General features: G+C 44.6%; 1 protein-coding gene across 3 annotated transcripts in view; it reads right to left on the reverse strand.

Moving 5' to 3' along the window:
* LPIN2 (lipin 2) overlaps positions 1-853 on the reverse strand; it is a 75,998-nt gene extending 75,145 nt beyond the window's left edge. For 2 of the 3 annotated variants that reach the window (XM_065932518.1, XM_065932519.1), the window contains exon 1: positions 599-853. The gene's annotated coding sequence lies outside the window, so the exon portion shown is untranslated. Of the gene's footprint in view, positions 1-198; positions 312-598 lie in introns of those variants that run through there. The other variant, XM_065932520.1, reaches the window with a different exon arrangement.
* Positions 854-18,342: the final 17,489 nt, after the last annotated feature.

Raw genomic sequence — 18,342 nt, forward strand, 5'->3', positions numbered from 1 at the left:
GTAAAGGTTTTCCTAAGTGTCTTCCAGGCCACATGCCCAGTATTCACTGGGAACAGTCTCCATCTACCCGGGCGAGGGAGAGATGGAGACCCGGCGGGGTCAGAAGTCGAGAGAGAAAGCCTCAGCATCCTTTGCACACGGTCGACGCAGACGGGGATGTGCGTGGGGAGGGGGTCTGGGAGGAGGAGAACTACTCACACTCGGGATCCGGTCCACAGCCCGGAGGCGGAGACGCCAGGAGAACGAACGGCCGCAGAGAAATAACAGCAACTTCCCGGCCGCGCCGCGATCACGTGCCGGGCCCCCTCCCCCAGGCCCGGGGGCTGGATGGAGACGCGGCCTCCGGCGGCGCTTCCCTCGCCAGGACCCGCGCGGCAGAGCGTCTCCGGGACCGCAGCTCCGCCTTCGCGCCGCAGGGCCGGGCGAGGGGGCCCGGAGTTACCCTCCGCTCGCGCGCCGGGGGCACCGAATTTCTCCACGTCTTCCCGCCCGCCCGCAGGGGGCGCAGGCAGGAGGCTCGGCCTGCAGCCGAGCTGGAGACGCCCCTCCCCACCACCCCCTCACCGCGGGGAGGACCCGGCCCCTCGAGCTCGCTTACCTGCGGCGACTCCGCTCCTGGCCCGCGCCGGCGCCCGGAGGGCAGGCGGCGGCCGGACGGCTTCGGCGAGGACCCGCCGGGCTGGGCGCGCTCGCGGGCGGCCAAGGGGGCGGGGCCGGCCAGGGGCGCGCGCGGGGCCCGGGAACCCGCCGCCGCCGCCGCTGCCTCGGGAGCCGCCTGGGCCGCAGCCGAGCCGGGCGGCCCTCATGAATGGGACGCGGCGGCGGGGCGGCGGAGCGGCGGCGGCGGCGGGCGGGCAGGCGGGCGACTCGCAGGCCCCGCCCCGCCACGTGACCCCGCCGCTCCACCGCCCCCTCCCGGCCACGCACCGCCCTCCAGACCGCGGCCCCGCGCGCCGCGAGCCTCCCATCTCCCGCGCGCTCGGCCGCCCCGGCCTCTGGCGGGCGTGGGGCCATTCGAATGTTACCTTTCTGTAATAGTGACTCCTGGTCCCCATGGCAACCCTTCGGCGCGTCACGAGCATCTTAGAGCCCAATTGCCCAAGAAGAATAAATATGAAACGGGCTTCCCAGGTGGCTCAGTGGTAAAGAACCCGCCTGCCAGTGTAGGAGGCGCAGTAGACACGGGTTTAATCCCTGGATCAGCAAGGTCCCCTGCAGAAGGAAGTGGCACCCCACTCCAGTATTCTTGCCTGGAGACTCCTATGAATAGTCCAGGGGGTTGTAAAACAGTAAAGGGCAGAAAAGAAACAAGGCATCAGTATTTCATAATCCACTTTCAATCACCAGTAGCACATCTGTTTGATTACTTCCCCGCGCCACCCCCCTCCCATCCTATTACACATCTCCCTTTAAAAATATACTTTTAAACAAATGGATTGCTCGGGTTGGATATTATTGTTGCACACTGACTTTTGTCTCTTCTCTGCCTATGCCCTTACTGAAAGTTATGAATGGAAGTACATGTGTTCCTCCCAAATTCCATTAACTTCTCAGTATGCATTCTGTGGATGACAACTTATACAGCTTTGAGGATATTGAAAAGTAGGGCATTTATATAAAGCTCCGCCCAAGCCCAGCCGCAGCTGAGTCTTCCCACCGATCGAGTGTGGGCTGACGGGGCTGGGACCAGGGAACCAGCTCCCTGTCTCAGGGCCCCTGGGTGGCCTCTGCAGAAGGAACCCAGACAACCACTTCCTCCTCCAGGTTCCTTCTGCCTTTCTCAAGCATTCAGCCAAGCTTTGCCCCATCCTTAACCAGGGCCCCACAGAAATGTAGGTGGTTTCCTTGGCCCAAGGACTCTAGAGTTTCCCTTTTGGGTGCCAGGCTTCACAAGCAGATAAAAATTTTCAAAGACAAAGGCTGGACTTTTCCTTCTGTATTTCAGAGTATTTTACTCTGCTCTGGAGAATTGAAATTAAATCGAGAAAAATGGTTGGACCCTCACTTTCTATGTTAATAGAATGGGAACAGGAATGCCTTTCTCCTGGGGTTGTCTTGAGAATCACACACCATTACACTTAAAGCGGGCCTCCATGGTGGCTTAGTAGTAAAGAACCCGCCTGCCAATGCAGGAGAGGCAGCTTTGATTCCCGACTTGGGAAGGTCTCCTGGAGAAGGAAATGGCAACCCACAAAAGTATTTTTTTTCCTGGGAAATCCCATGAACTAGAGGCGCCTGGCAGGCTACAGTCCATGAGGTCCCAAAGAGTCAGGACTTGGCAACTGAGCATACAGGCACATAGTAAAGTGCCTAATTGAGCTTAGTGTGGGGCCTGGAGTATTCTGTTACTTGTTTTCTTTTCTCCCCCGCCCCTGCCCCCTTAGATTTTTCCTGTTTCTTTGAGGCCATTCTCACTGCCTTGGGAAAGAGGTTGGGAAGAAACTTCTGTCAGGCCTCCTTCCTTCCTTTCATCATTCAGGAAGCCCTACACATCCTCCCTCCCTCCAAACTACCTGAGATTGGATCCCTTATCTGAATGACAGGTTCACGCGTTTACCATTTCCTCATTCTCTGATATCTACCTACATTACGCCACTACCTAAGCAAAACAGAGACTCATGAAATATCTGTTGTGTGATATGCCTTCACTTCCTGCCCATGACTTCTCTGGTGGCTCAGTTGGTGAAGAATCTGCCCACAATGCAGGAGATCCGGGTTCAGGAAGATCCCTTGGAGAAGGGAATGGCAACCCTCTCCAGTATTCTTGCCTGGAGAATCCCATGGAGCCTAGTGAGCTACAGTCCACGGGATCACAAAGACTCGGACACGATTGAGTTACTAACACTTACTTTCCTGCCCCTAACATCTAAGAAGAGTGCTGGGAGCCTCCATTCCCTTGAGTCCGCTGGAATGCAGGAGGAAAGAAGCACTTCCTTCAGGTGTTCTAGCCCCACTCCCTCCCACTTCGTGGGAGGAGCCTCACCCGCCAGGTATCCCCTGCCCCAACTCTGGACCACCCCTCCGTTTGCGTGGGCTCAGGGAGCTGGAAGCGGTGGGGTGGGGGAAAAAAAGGAGCAGGAGCCGGCTTTCTTGCCCCCCAGGCCATCAACTTATCTCCCAGCTTGGCTCCCCAGCCAAGCTGGAAAGAAGAGACTCCGCCTTTTCATCTCTTCACAGCCTTGCTCTCGCTTCTCTTCCACCCAGATGCTACTCACGCTGGAGTTACCAACAAACGCTTGGTTGCCAAATTCTGTGCACTCTTTCAGACCCTCCCTCATAGCCTCGAGAGTAAGATACTACTGAGCACGATTTCCTCCTGGAAACTCCCGCATCCTTGCTCTAGCCAGAATCCCAAGGGCCCCATGCCTGTGTTCAGAGTTTAGACAGCTCCACTAGCCTGGCCGACCGTGATGTCAAATGTAGTTCCATTGCGTTTGCTTCTTCAAACCTGCTCCTCCTGAATCTCCTATCATGGCTATTTGCACCATCATCCACGCAGTCATCCTTGCCAGCAGCCTAGGAGGAGGTCTGTGTCCTTCCTCTCCCCTCCATATCGACCACGTCTTGTCGTTTCTACTCTCCAAATCTCTCTGCGGAGCGATTGTGTTGATGGCCTTCAGTCACCTCCCCAGCTACACAGCAGGAGGCCTCACCTTCTAGCCATCAGGCCCTCTCCCACAGCATCCCTGAGGATCCCCTGGGTGACATATTCCAGCTGGTCTCCCTGCCCCCTGTTCTTCAACTTCTAAGCACCCTTCACCCTGAATCACAGATGAGACCCGGGCACCAGTTATTGGCAGTCCACTGCCTAGAGGAAAAAGCCCAGATTCTCCTGCACAACATCCAGGGCGCTCTTCTCCTTTCCTGCTCCTTCTAGCCGGTATGCTTTAGCCATCCCTTCTGCAGCATGCTAGCTTTTAAAACATGAACGTTCATTTTTCTCCATGCACTGCCCCCTTTCTCCCCCCTCCCACCATGAGAATGCACCCACACATGCTGCTGGTCTCAAGGAAGTTCTGGAAAGCAGAAGTTGCCTGCAGACCTTGCCTTCCTGTCCCTGATTTCCACAATCTAAACTCATTGAGGAAGCAATCTAAGTCAGGAGAGAGAGGGCCAGAGAGAAGGGGGTCTTGTTGAGGGATTCTGGAAGAGGGAAAGATGGTCCTTAGGATGAGGATCCAGTCTCCGCAGCCCGGAGTTGGAAGGCCAGGGGTCCTATGCCCTTCCTCTGGCAGCTCCCGGGGGAGGGGATTAAGTCACAGAGAAATAATCTTGTTGTTCCCAGTTTATGCATCTCTTCTGTGAGAACACAGATTAGTTAGCATTTTCTGAGCCATCACTGCTCAGCTTTCTAGTAATTCTAACTGCAAACCTCTGAGGCAGCGGCTATTGTTAATGCCACTTTATTGAAGAAGGAACTGAAGGCAAAGAGAGGCCCCACAGCTAGTAAGCTGAGACCCTGACCTTCATCCCCAGGCCTGCTTGACTCCCCAAACCATAGTTTTAATCCCCATCCCACCAACTTCTGTCAGATGCCTCTACTGTCCTGTCCCAGTGTGCATCCTTTTTCTTGTCACTAGTCCACCTTGCACAGATCAAAACTACAGCACTTATTCCACACACAGTAGGTGTTCAACAAATATTTGATGAAAAATAAAAGAGGATTTCCATTTCTAGTTATATGCTTGGCTGAGTATCTGACTAACTCTTCCACTGAAAACAACAACAAAATTACCGGGTAAAATATTAAAAGATATATTCTAGAAGGGATCCAAAAACTGGCAAGAAGTTAAGAAACAGTCCTAGGAGAGAGTATAAAGGCCAGAACTCAGAGAGGTAAGCAGAGGCCAAAGTCAGCTTTTGCCTGGAAGGTATTTATTTGCTAAATTGAATGAATCTGATATTGGTTTTTGCAGCTTTGGGAGTCTTTGGGGCAGAAGTAAAACCAGAGGGTCTGCTTTAAGTGGAGAATTTAATGGGATACCTAATAAAGGTGGGATCCCAAGTGCAAAATCATAGAATAAGGAAAAAAAAATATTTTTGAACCCATCCAGAAACCTCACTAAAATTGGTCATAGATTGAGCCATAAAGTCTCAACAAATCTTGAAAATTTCCTATTGTACAGAGCATATTCTCTGACTACAATGCAATTAAGTATCAGTTTAAAAAAAAAAAAACTAGAAAAATTAAAAATCCATTTGTTTGGGCCAAAGAACAAATCCATATGAAAATGTAAGTGTTTAAATACTGTGTATCATATATTTGATACTACATGTGAAAACTTGAGAGAGAAAGCTAAATAAGTAGTTAAAGTGAAATTTATAGACCTAAAAGCTTATAGTAGAAAATAAATGTAAAGAGCAAAAAAGTTAGAAAAGGGATATAAAATACAGTTCAATAGAACAGTAGAAAGGGAGATAAAATAAGAAAATAATGAAGCTGAAAACATACAATAGAAAGGACCAGGTAGGCCAAACACTGGATTTGTGAGAGTCTAACACATTTTACGGGCTTCCCTGGTGGCTCAGGGGCAGAGAATCTGACTGCCAAGCAGGTGAAGGGGGTTTGATCCCCGGGTTTTGGAGGAGGAAGTGGCAGCCCACTCCAGTATTCTTGCCTGGAGAATTCCATGGACAGAGAAGCCTGGCGGGCTACAATCCACAGGGTCTCAGAGTCAGACACGACTTAGCAACTAAACCATCACACAGCACGTTTTACAAACCTCTGGTTAAAACTGACTGAGGGAAAAAGAAAAGGTGCCAACAATGTGAGGAATAAACTATATTCCCATATAGTTTATAATCACACATGACGCAGAAATTGAGAACAAATTCGTGAACATTTTTATGCCAATTAATTTGAAAACTTAGATGAAGTGGGAAAAATCCAAGAATTATGTTAATAAAACTGAAATAGAAAACCAGAAGGGGCTTATAACCATTCAAGTACTTGAATCTGTTGCTAAGGATTTTCTTCAAAGAAAAACCCAGGCTGAAACAGTTTTACCAGTGACTTCTACTGAACATTCAAGGAATAAATAATTTCAGCCTCTCACAAGCTATTCTAGAGTACGGAAAAAGAGGGATTATTTCTCAAATCATTTTATGAGGCTGTCATAACGTTATACCAAAATCTGATGAAGAGAAACAAAATTTCAGGTCAATCTCATGCATAAATATAGATAGAAGAGTCACAGGCAAAATTTCAGCAATTTGAATCCAGCAAGACAATAATTATAACCAAATCGGTGTACCCAAGAATACAAGGTTAATTTCAAATGAGAAAATCAATTAATGTAATTTACCACATTAAAACATTAAAGGAGAAAAATCATACAATGATCTCAGTGGATGCAGACAAGTTCTTCAACAAAATTTAATATCCAGGACTTCCCTGGCTGTCTGTGGTTAAGATACTCCATGCTTCCACTTCAGGGGACACAGGTTTGATCCCTGGTCAAGGAACTAAGACCCCACATGCCTTCTGGTGTGGCCAAATTAAATACATAAATAAATAAGAAAAGGAGAAAGCTTCAATACCCATTCAGATGAAATTCTTTGAAAACTAGGAATATTTTCCTTGATAAAAGGCATTTACGAAAACCTACAGCAGACATTATAGGTAACTATTCCCTTTAAAATGGGCAACATGATAAGTGTGTTGCCATCTCCACTTCTGTTCAGTATTGTACTTAAGGTCCTAAATAGTGGAGTAGGAAAGAAAAAAATATATATATATTAGGTTGGAAAGGAAGAAATCACAATGACATAATAGTATATATAGGAAATTCAAAAGAATGAGAGTTTGGTGATGCTTCTGGGTACAAAAGTCAACATATAAAGACCATTAGTGTCTGTATATACAGTCAATAAACAGAAATGAAACTTTTTGAAAGATGCCATACAATGTTTGCTACATTTACCTTAGACTTTCATATTTCTATACTACTGACCATTCTTTATCAAAATCAGCATTAAAGTACAGTCTGTTTCTTCAGGCCTTTAATTCCTTACCTGGATCTAGTAAAACTTGTACTAAATAAATTTGCACGCTTTTCTCTTGTGAGTCTGTCTCTGTCAGTTTAATTTTCAGACCCAGCCACGAACCCTAGAGGGTCAAGGAGGACATTTCCATTCCCTACAGTATTAATAAATAAGATACTTAGGAATGAATCTAACAAACTATGTGCAAGACTTCTACAAAGAGAATTATAAAATTTCGTTGAAAGGCTATGAAGAAGATATATATTCTTGGAGAGAAAAGACCCAAACTCATAAAAATATTAATTCTCCACAAATTGATCTATAACTTCAATGCATTTCAATTTGAAATTCCAACAAGAGGCCCTTAAAGAACATAAGACTTCCCTGGTGGTCCAGTGGTGAAGAATCTGTCTGCCAATGCAGGGGACATGGGTTTGATCCCTGGTCTGGAAAGATCCCACACGCCATGAGGCAATGAAACCAGTTCACCACAATTACTGAACCTGTGCTCTAGAGCCCAAGATCCCCAGTTACTGAGTCAATGCACCCAAGAGCCCACAGACTGCAGCAAGAAGCCCCCACAACGAGAAGCTGGTGCACTGCAATTAGAAAAACCTGGGTGCAGCAAGGAGGACCCAGTGCAGCCAAAAATGGAGTTCCCACAAATCAATTAAACAACAACAGCAACACAGAGGGAGGAATTACCCATCTATATACCAAACCTATACTAATCAGTAAGGGGGGTATAGGTTCAGGGAGAGACAAACAGACCAATCAAACAAAAAGGAGAGCTCAGAAACACCCCCTGGCATACACAAACATGCAGTATATGATAGAGATGGTAGTTCAAATCACTGGGGGAAAGATAAACTTTTCAATAAATGATGCGGAGGCAGCTGATTATCCATATAGCAAAAAGTAAATTTGAACCCCCCTCTACACCACATCACCAAATCAGCTTTAGATGGATTAAAGACCTATATAAGAAAAGCAAAATTGCATTAACATCATCCTTTCAAGTATACGCTTTCTTTTTCACATTTTTACCATTTCTGAAATTGTGGTTTTTCTTACAATCAGTGGCAAATTAGATTCAATGATATATGATATGAAAAATTTATAGGACAATATAGGAGAATACGTTAACAAATTTGGGGTGAGGAAGTATTTCTTAAATAAAAGTTCACGACACGCATAATCAACCAAATATTCAAATCCAAAAGATACAGAGAATTGACATAAATCAATAAGTAAAAATCTAGCAATCAATAGAAAATAAGCAAAAGAAATGAAGGGGAATTTCACAGAAGAACAAATGTAAACGGTTCATAACCAGAGAAATGTAAATCAAAACTATGAGATAGCATCACACACTCATCAAAGCGGCTAACATTTAGAAAGTTGTTCAATGCCAACTGTTGATGCAGAGTGACCAGCCAGAACTCAAGACACTGCAGGTTGGATTTAAATGTATAACAACTTTAGAAAAACAAGGTGGTATTACCCAGACAATTGAATGTGCACATACACAAAGGCTCAGTAATTCCAGTGTAGGCCTGTATTCTCGAAAAACCCTTGCACAAGTGGGCTTAAAAACACATTCTGGAATCAACAGCAGCATTGCTCACAATTGCGAACAGGGAGAAACTATCCAAGTGTCCACCACAAGTGGATTGGATTGTTAAATTGTGGTATAATCGTACAGTAAAATACTATAGGAGTACACAACATGGATGAATCTCAAACATACAATGTTGAAGACCTCCCTGATGGTGCAGTGGTTAAGAACCTGCCTGCCAATGAAGGGGACACAGGTTCGATCCCTGGTCCACATGAAGATTCTAAGCTCTGTGCCCTATAGCTACTGAAGTCTGCATGCCCTAGAGCCAGTGCTCCACAACCAGAGAAGCCACCACAACGAGAAGCCCTCTCATGGCAACTAGAAAGCAGCCCTCACTTGCTGCAACTAGAGAAATCCCTCTTGCAGCAATGAAGATTCAGTGCAATCAAAGATAAATCAAAGATAAATTTATCAAAGATAAATTTTTAAAAAGATAGCTCTTAAGGAAAATAAAATGTTAAGCAAAGAAGCAACAAAAGATTAAAGCATGGGGACTTCCCTGGTGGTCTAGTGGCTAGAACCTTGCTTCCAGTGCATGGGGCCCATCCAATCCCTGGTCAGTGAAACTAGATCCCACATGCTGCAGCTAAGACCTGTCACAGACAAATAGATAAATAACTTTAAGAGTGGTTCTGTTTACTCCATTTCATAAACCGGCAACTCTAGATAGTATATTTTTTAAGGAAAAAAGCACAGGTAGTAAAGTTATAGAAGAAAACAGTGAAGTGAGTAGTAGAAATATCAGGATAAACTTAACTTTGATAGAAGAGACAGGTGCAGAAAGAGAGAGGGACTTGGGTCGGGTGTTGTGCTATTTCCTGGCTTGGGTGGTGGGTCCTTAGGTGTTTTTAATGTATCTTTTTTTCTCAAGAAAAAAAATTTTTAATGAGGAACAAATGAAAATGAATAGATGAATACATCTCTATTATTTTCAATGCTATTATTTGCCTACTAGCTTTGTTAAGTTTACCTTCAGCACTTGTAAGACAATCAGTATGTCTTACCACTTTCCTAAGAAGCTGCAAGGAACAGTTTGTTTTTGACAGTGTCCCAATAAATCCTTGTAGATGATGAGGAAGAAAAGTTATGTAAATAGGCCAGAAGTGAAAAGGAAGTATGAAAGAAGTTCTAAGAAATCACTCAAATAACCTTAATCTCCAAATCATTCCACTGAGTTTGTTTGCATTCTTTTAATCAGCAGTTATAATTCTCAGTCCTGAGAGCAAAGTCGTCTAAAGATGGACTTTCATATTTTCACTGGCTATGTGCTGCCAGGGTCATAAAACCAGGGACTTAGGAGGCCTGTGTGTCCCAACTGCCATGAGAGCAGAAATCCCCTTGAGTAAGTGATCCTGTCTCTGCTTGGATCCATCCAGTGGGGGGCAGGTATCCATGTTGGGGGCACTCAGTCCCTGACTAGGCAGTCAGATCTGTTGTCCTCCTGGGTAGGCAGATCTATCTATGGGAGCCCTTCCTGAGGTCACCCAGTGTCATCTAGGAGAGGGAAGTGTGTTAGTCATCTAGTCATGTCTGACTCTTTGTGGCCCAATGCACTATAACCCTCCAGGCTCGTCCATCAATGGGATTTCCCAGGCAAGAATACTGGAGTGGGTTGCCATTTCCTTCTCCAGGACTCCCCCCAGATCATTCTCTCTTTGGAGTGCCTGCCACCTTCCACAACTGGGCAGTCTAGAGAAGATGTGTCCCATAGATTCTGTGTGAGAAGGATTTGATTCTCAGCACTTTGAGATTTTTCTGCTTCCTTGTAGAACTAAGCTTTCATCAGCATGCATTTTACATTATAACGGTACTGCAATATTAACAATAACACTATCCAACTGAAAGTCTTAATACTTAAAAAAGTCTTATCTACTTAAAAAATAATTACAATGTATAGTGGAACTATATGTAACTTTGTTCTGTATTTTCAAGTCTCCTGTAAATGTGCTATCATACTTTCATAATTTAAAAAAGAAAAAAAAGTTGCTATAGACAAAACATTGAAGAAAGAACATGGCAGTGAGCCAGTAAAACTTTATTAACTAAAACAAACAGAAAAAACAGTAACACTAAATTTAGAAGCTGTGGGTTTGGGGAATTTTAACTCTCCTAGGAAGGACTCCGCCCCAAACCTGCTGGAAAACCACAGCAATTCACAGAGACCCCTCACAGCAAAGATTCTGGGACCGGTCTAGAAAACTTTCCATTTGTGAACATTAACTTACTTGCCTTTCCAGATTGCTTGTTTCAGTAGCTACTGTCTTTTTTTTTTTTCTCCCCAGAATAGCCACTAATTTAAATAGAATGTTTGGACAACCTCAAACTGTTCTTAGAAAATATGTTTGCAGAAGATGTCTGCTGTCCTTGAACTTGTCCAAAAGACTTGGGACTCTGTCCTCTGTTCCCCCGCGGTCTGGGGTCTTTGTTTTTCCTGACAACTCCTATTGCATCCACTCCTTACCTTCTCTCCTCCTCCCCATTTTCTCCTTCATGAAAGCTCTTCTAACTACACTAATTTTTGTCTTCGTCTTTCCTTCATATTGCTCTAAATGGCTTGCCAACATTAGACAAATGTCTTCCAATGTTAGGAAAATCAGGAGAAGGCATGTAGCTTTGGAGACTGTTTTCCTGTTAGAGCTTGAGTTTTAGCATTCTCGCCAGGAGCAACTTTTATCATTAAGTCATAAACCCCAGAATATATGAAATAAATGCTCAGCACGTTTAGATTGCTGTGTCCTTATTAATTAGCTAACCGACACAGCCTTCCCTGCAGTCTGTGAGTTACTAGGTACCCTCCACAGACTTGTATGAGGACTGAAACTACTTTTGAGCTCCGGGATGGCCTGGTTATCGGTGGAGAGGAGAGCAGTGCTTGTCTCCAAGGATACAGAAAGAAAGACAAGGTGCAGGCGGCATGGACTGGAAACTCGTGAATGTTTCATTGTCGGAAGTCTGCTCTTCCCAAATTGCCCTTGACCTCGGTCAACACAGCCCACCAGCCCCACTCCATTCTCCCCTCGTAGACACAACACGCACTGCTGGGACTTTCTGTTTTATCCGGAAGGGAAAAGATAAAGGAAAGGTACAAACAGGGGAGTGGCAAGGAGGAAAATGATAAGAAAGAAACTCAGACCTCTGCACACAATCAGACACTAGTTTAATAATTGCCTGTCCCTAGAACAGAACAGGGCTTCCCTGGTGGCTCAGCGATAAAGAATCTGCCTGCAAATACAGGAGACCTTAGTTTGATCCCTGAGTCGGAAAGATCCCCTGGAGAAGGAAATGGCAACTCACTCCAGTATTCTTTCCTGGGAAAGCCCATAGACAGAGGAACCTGGCGGGCTACAGTCCACGGGGTGGCAAAGAGTCGGACACGACTTAGTGGCTAAACAAGGACAGAAGCAAGAGCACTTTGGGGGTAGGGTGGCCATGGAGAAAATCTTCCCAGAGCTGATATTATCACCATCAAAATAACCACCTTCTAGGTTTCACAGCTGCTCAGACTTTCTGGAATTTTCTTATGATCCTGTGCCAGAAACCACAGCCCTGTGTGTCTACAGTGTGGATACCAGCGAAGCCTGGGATGGGATGGGAGGGTGAGGGATGGGATGGGGAGTGGTGGGGGGGGACTTTGAAAGAATCCCGTAAGATACTAGAGGAAATTCAAACTGGGAACGTGGAATTTACAATGGAAACCAGACACGTAATCTGTCTTCCTGTTCTCAGAGTTGAGTCTAAATTTAGATCACATGTGGAAGAGCAGGACCAGGCCTGGAAAGCTTTTCCTGCCAGGCTCACATCCCTTCACCTCTTCTGTTTTAGCCTCAGAGAGGCAGTTTTGCGTTGTTTCAGTTTTGGAGATAGAAAGGCCGTGGAAAGCCAGCCCTTAGAGAATCTTATCAACTCAACTCTGATACGTGCTCCTTGAAACCTCCTATTAATGTTTGCTGAAACGTTTTCCATATCTCTGTTAGATTAGTGAGAACCAAACGATGTTTATTTGGGTGTAACCAACTTGGCTGTTGGGAGCCAACTGTTCCCCAGTGTAAAAGTTTCAGTTTAAACTAAAGGAAATCAACCCTGAATATTCATTGTTGCTGAAGCTCCAATCCTTGTGGCCGCCTGATGTGAAGAGCCGGCTCATTGCAGAAGACCCAGATGCTGGGAAAGATTGAAGGCGGGAGGAGACGGGGGTGACAGAGGATGAGATGGTTGCAGGGTATCACCAACTCAATGGATATGAGTTTGAGCAAACTCTGTGAAATACTGAAGGACAGGTAAGCCTGGTGTGCTGCAGTCCATGAGGTCGTAAAGAGTAGGACGTGGCTGAGAGACTGAACAGCAAGGTTTCAGTAGGTTTCGAGGCTCTAGGCCTTTGAATGCAGGGTGAGTGTTAAGAGAAAACTCAGCAACCTGGAGCGATTCACTGCAGATCTTTGCCTCAACCCCAAGATCTTTCCTCCGCTAGACCGGTGACTACTGAAGGGATGGTTTTAGGGACACACACTGCTCCCTCTCGTCTCCCCCACTCCCTTCATCCATCGTCTGGTCCATCTGTTAACTAGACCCACCCCCATCCTCCCACTTAACATCCCCCCAGCTTTGTTCAAGTTGTTCTGGAATGTTCTCCTGATCCTTCAGTTCTTTCCCTCCAGGTTCTGTGCTACCCAGGAGTCTTCTCTCATCTTATCAGCTGGATATAATTTTCCCTTTCATTTTACTGAGAGACAAAGCAGTGCATTGGTATTTCACATGAGGTCCTGCATTGTGATTATGTATAAGTAAGTCCAGTCTCTCTGGACCGTCTGATAGTTGACTGCCTAATTCATAACTAATTTGTTATAATTGCTTCAATAACACCCAACAGTGTGTCTCACTCATTGTAGAAAGTTTAACATTTGATGTACTAATGATAAATGTGGCCTCATGCGTGCATGCTCAGTCGTGTCCAACTCTTTGCGACCCCGTGGACCATAGCCCGCCAGGCTCCTCTGTCCATGGGTTTTTCAAGCAAGAATACTGAAGTGGGTAGCCATTCCCTTCCCCAGGGATCTTCCCGATCCAGGTATTGAACCCTCATCTGTATGGCAGGCAGATTCTTTCCTGCTGAGCCACCAGGGAAGCCTGAATGTAGCCTCGAATAAGAGCAAAGTTGGATCTGTTCAGCGGTGGGTCATGACACAACTGATGTCCTAGAGGAGACAGCAAGTGGTTTCCTGGCCCTGTCCCCAGCTAGAACACACAGCTCCCCACGCGTGCCTCCACCAACATCCAACTTCATTCCTCTCGCTGCCAGCCAAGTTCATCTCCTCATCACCGCTGGAAAATGTCAAGCTCATTTCTGGGTCTGAAGCTTTTGACATTCTTCCTACCTGAAATGCCCTGCTTCATTGCTTCTAACTGTGTAAGTCTTGCCCTCCTTCCCAGACTCAAAGTCCTCCAACTCCAGCATTGTGCTTTTTCATGAATAAATCCAATCTCTTTCTGGATCATTTCTGAGAATTGACTGCCTGATCCATGGCTAGCCTGTTGTTATTGCTTCAATAATACCTAACAGTGTGTCTAACTCGTTGTAGAAAGCAGCTTAATATTTGATACACAAACCTGGTGAAGCGTTCCTCCCCCAGCTTAGCCCTTGGTAGTGTAAGCAGATAGGACAAAGGTCCCCAGAGGAAAAGCACCAAATGTAGCTTTTGACATAAGAAGAACCATTTTAGGCCTAAGCCACTTTGTGATATAAGTCCGGCCACAGAGCTTGCCCTTGAATAGGTCTCAGTAATGATGATCAAGGGAACAAAAGAACAAAGACCGCCACACGGCAAGAGAAGTAACGATTGCAGATAACAAATGATCGAAAAGACTCAATTCTGTTTCAATGGTAAAAATCCAGCAGAAGCACTTTCTGAACTGTTTTGCAGAATTTAGATGCCCTTCAAGGGGTCAAGTCACCAAATCAACTGGAACTCAGAGGATGGTGACATTAACCTTTTATGACCCTTGTGATTTCAATCAACTAAAGCTTGTACTCTGTCAGCTTTTGCCCCAAATCCATGATGAATTCTCCTCTGCTCGAGCCCCTTTATGAATATGCATATACTCTTAGCTTAGAACTCCCCCAGTTGTGATGTTCGGGGAGGCACTGCTTTGGTGAGGTCCCTGTGTCCTGCTCACTTGCTGAAAGTAGTAATTCCTTCCTTCTCCCGCTTGTTGGCTCGGTTGTGACTTTTGACTCAACATCAAGAGGCAAAGCCAGTTTTTCAATAACAGTAGCAGCGTGCTCTGAAGGAAGGGCAACCGATGAAAACTCCCCACCCCTGGATTCTCGTTTCTGCTCAGCTACCAGCTGGGCAATTTGCTTCATCCTTCTTGACCACTGACTCATCATCTATAAAATGACTACACTGATGACACAGTCTCTGAAGCCCTTTTGGGTTAATACATTGTATGATACTAATCATTCCAGCCTTGAAACTTCTAGCACCTACATTGTTGCTACCATTGAACCGCAGTAGCCTGCATTATTAGTTATCTTCTTATATTGACGTCTGGTTCATCCACCTCATCTGCAACTTCTTCAAGAACCAAAAATATGTCCTTTAATTATCTGCAGCCCTGTCACTTGGATAGAAGATCTGGTAATAAATATTTTTTTTGGTAATAATGACAACAACAGATCGTTACTAATGTCTGTACCCTTTTTCCTGATGCTGCCTTGAGGATGCTGCTGTTCTTATAGCTGGAATCCACATTGGGTCACAGTTTACACCAGTAACTAGATTTGGGGTCCTTAAGAGCATCATTGGGGCTTCCCAGGTGACTCAGAGGTAAAGAGTCTGTCTGCCAATGCAGGAGCCACAGGAGACACGGGTTTGATGCTGGGTCAGGAAGATTCCCCTAGACAAGGGTATGACAACCCACTCCAGTATTCTTGCCTGGAAAATCCCATGGACAGAAGAGTCTGGAGGGCTACCGTCCATGGGGTCACAAACAATCGGCACAACAGCTCACTGAGCAGCTCTCCTAGCCCTGGACTTTGTACCTTAATACTTCTTGTTCTCTGTGAAAAAGACCCACACCTCTATCTATTTAAGCGCTGTCTTTGAGGTTGTCTATTACTTGCAGCTGATCACATTGCTGATGTAAAAATTCACCAGTTTCTTATTAAGGGTAAATAAGATAATAATGTAAAGCTCTTAGAATCTCGCATAGTAAGCCCTCAACAATTGGATGCTATCATTACTATTTTAAAAGTATGCCTCCATTGCGTCCTCCTTTCCCCCAGCCCCCACCCTATGACAGTGGAGGTTCATAATGGAAGAAATAGAGGGGGAGCTAAGATGGCGGAGGAATAGGACGGGGAGACCACTTTCGCCCCCACAAATTCATCGAAAGAACATTTGAACGCTGAGCAAACTCCACAAAACAACTTCTGAACGCTGGCAGAGGACATCAGGCACCCAGAGAGGGAGAGGGAAAATTAACCTGCGAAAAGCCCTAACCTAAGACACTGCCAGCCCGTTCACAGAACATAATGGAAGAAACACATTTTTTAAATTAACCTATGAATTTTTTTTCTTTTTTTTTTTTTTTTTGGCTGTACTGCTCAGCTTGTGGAATCTTAGTTCCCTCACTGAGGGATTGAATTCGCATCCACAGCAGTGAAAGCGCAGAGTTCCAATAACTGAACCATCAGGGAATTCCCAACCTGTGAATTTCTGAAAATACACTACACTTTAAGTCTGCTCAGGCTGTCATAACAAACTACCATAACCTGGGCCACTTATAAACAACAGAAATTAATTTCTCACGGTTCTGGACGTTCCAGAAGTCCGAGATCAGGATGCTGGCCTCACCATGGACCCTCCCGTGGTTACAGACGCAGACTTCTAGTAGCTTCACCTGATGGAAAGAGCAGACCTAGGTCTCTTTTATAAGAGCCCTGACTCCATTACGAGGGCTCCACCCTCATGACCTAATCACCTCCTAAAGGCCCCACCTCCAGAACCATCACCTGGGAAGGGAGGGCTTTAAGACACGACTTTTGGGGGAACACAAACATTCAGTCCACACAACTACCTTACTTCAAAGACACCATCATAAGCGCCTGAACTGAGACAGTGCTCAGTATTCATAATTCAATAAACAAAATTCTAAAAGTTCAATCCATGTTTAGTTCTAGGCTAAATTCTATGCTGATAAAATAGGATAGAATACAGGCTTATTGCTCAGACATCAGAAGGATGCTTTGTTTTATAAAAAAGATTCAAGAGAGATTTTAAAAAGAATTAAGCTTCACTTAAGAAAAATTCCTTTCGTGTTCAAATTCTCAGGAGCAGGGCAACAATATTACATGAAGTGAAGTATTTCTGTATCTCTCCCACACATGCAGATTTTAATTTGCAAAGATTGCTAGAGACTTTGATGTCTTCTAGATTTAGTACACTTCTAATTAAATGTTTTCCTGTCTCATTTCACTGGGAAAAGCTATTAAATCACTGGGCAGATCAATAAACAGCAGTGATATTTCTTTTAAACTTAGCATCATAAATCACCTTGACTTTAGAGAGCCACACATGGGGATGGAGGGAATTTGGTCTGTTTGTATTTAGTGGCTATAATTAATTCTTTGCAAAAATCTCAGAGGTTGATGAAAGAGGGAAAGCATAATAAAGAAGAGAAGTGTCTGTCTATGGATGTGTGTGTTCTGATTGTGGTGTTTGTATGCAGATGTGTGTTAAAAGATAAAGTTGAGTATTCAGCCTTGGATCACATATTTTAGGAGAGCTGGATTGAAACATTTGGAGAGAACAGAAAGAGTAGTCACTGGAGTCCTGGGAAATTTTAATCCACATTTCTCAAGGGAATAAGCAATGCATCTACTTTAGAAAAAAAAAGAAGGTTTAATTTATAGAAGCCCCTTCAAGGAGAATAAAGAATATGGAATAATAAAATAGGAAGTATACAATGTTGTTAAAGCTTTAAATAATGGTAACTATTAAAGCAATTTCCAATTAAATAAAAAGGAAGATTGAGAAAGATTTCCTAAATGCCCAGAAACTGAAATTTGGACAAATGATAATTTGTCCAAGAAAATTTATTTTACATTCATAATTGTATGAAGAATAAGGTTTGTAATAATCTATAGGTATAGAAATTTCTAAGAGTTCAACTAAACCATTCTAAAAACACTATATGGGATAAATATTCATAAATTAAAGTTTTTTTTCTTTTTTGGGTTAAAGATATTTTTATCATTTAGTATACAATAGAACTACAATTCTATATAGATATACCCAGTTAATTTTCGTGCATTGATTAATCCTACATCACTCTGGTTGGACCAGTGGGTAATTTGCATTTCCTGTTCACTGATGCAGAAACTAGAAACTAACTGGGCAGGTTGTGTGACTTGCGCAAGGATAGTCGGTTAATCTCAGTGGAGCTAGCTGGAAACAGCATAAGCCCCTGATTCACGGTGCAGCCTTTCAGGGCTGTGAAACTGTTCTTCCTGTTTACATTTTCAGCTTAACCAACACACACCGTACACCTGGAACGGTTCTGAACACGGCACAAGGCAGAGAGCAACAGGCACGCTCTTTTTCTGGCTGTCCCCACAAAGAATCAGACATCAGGGTCTCCCCTGAACCTAAGTAAGGGGTTTGTGACAAACACTTATGGAAGACCCAAAACTCTAAGCAGAACTTATGAAGTGGAGACAAACAGGCTGCTTGTTAAAA

This window comes from Muntiacus reevesi, chromosome 4 (genome assembly GCF_963930625.1).
Source record: "Muntiacus reevesi chromosome 4, mMunRee1.1, whole genome shotgun sequence".
Taxonomy (NCBI): Eukaryota; Metazoa; Chordata; class Mammalia; order Artiodactyla; family Cervidae; genus Muntiacus; species Muntiacus reevesi.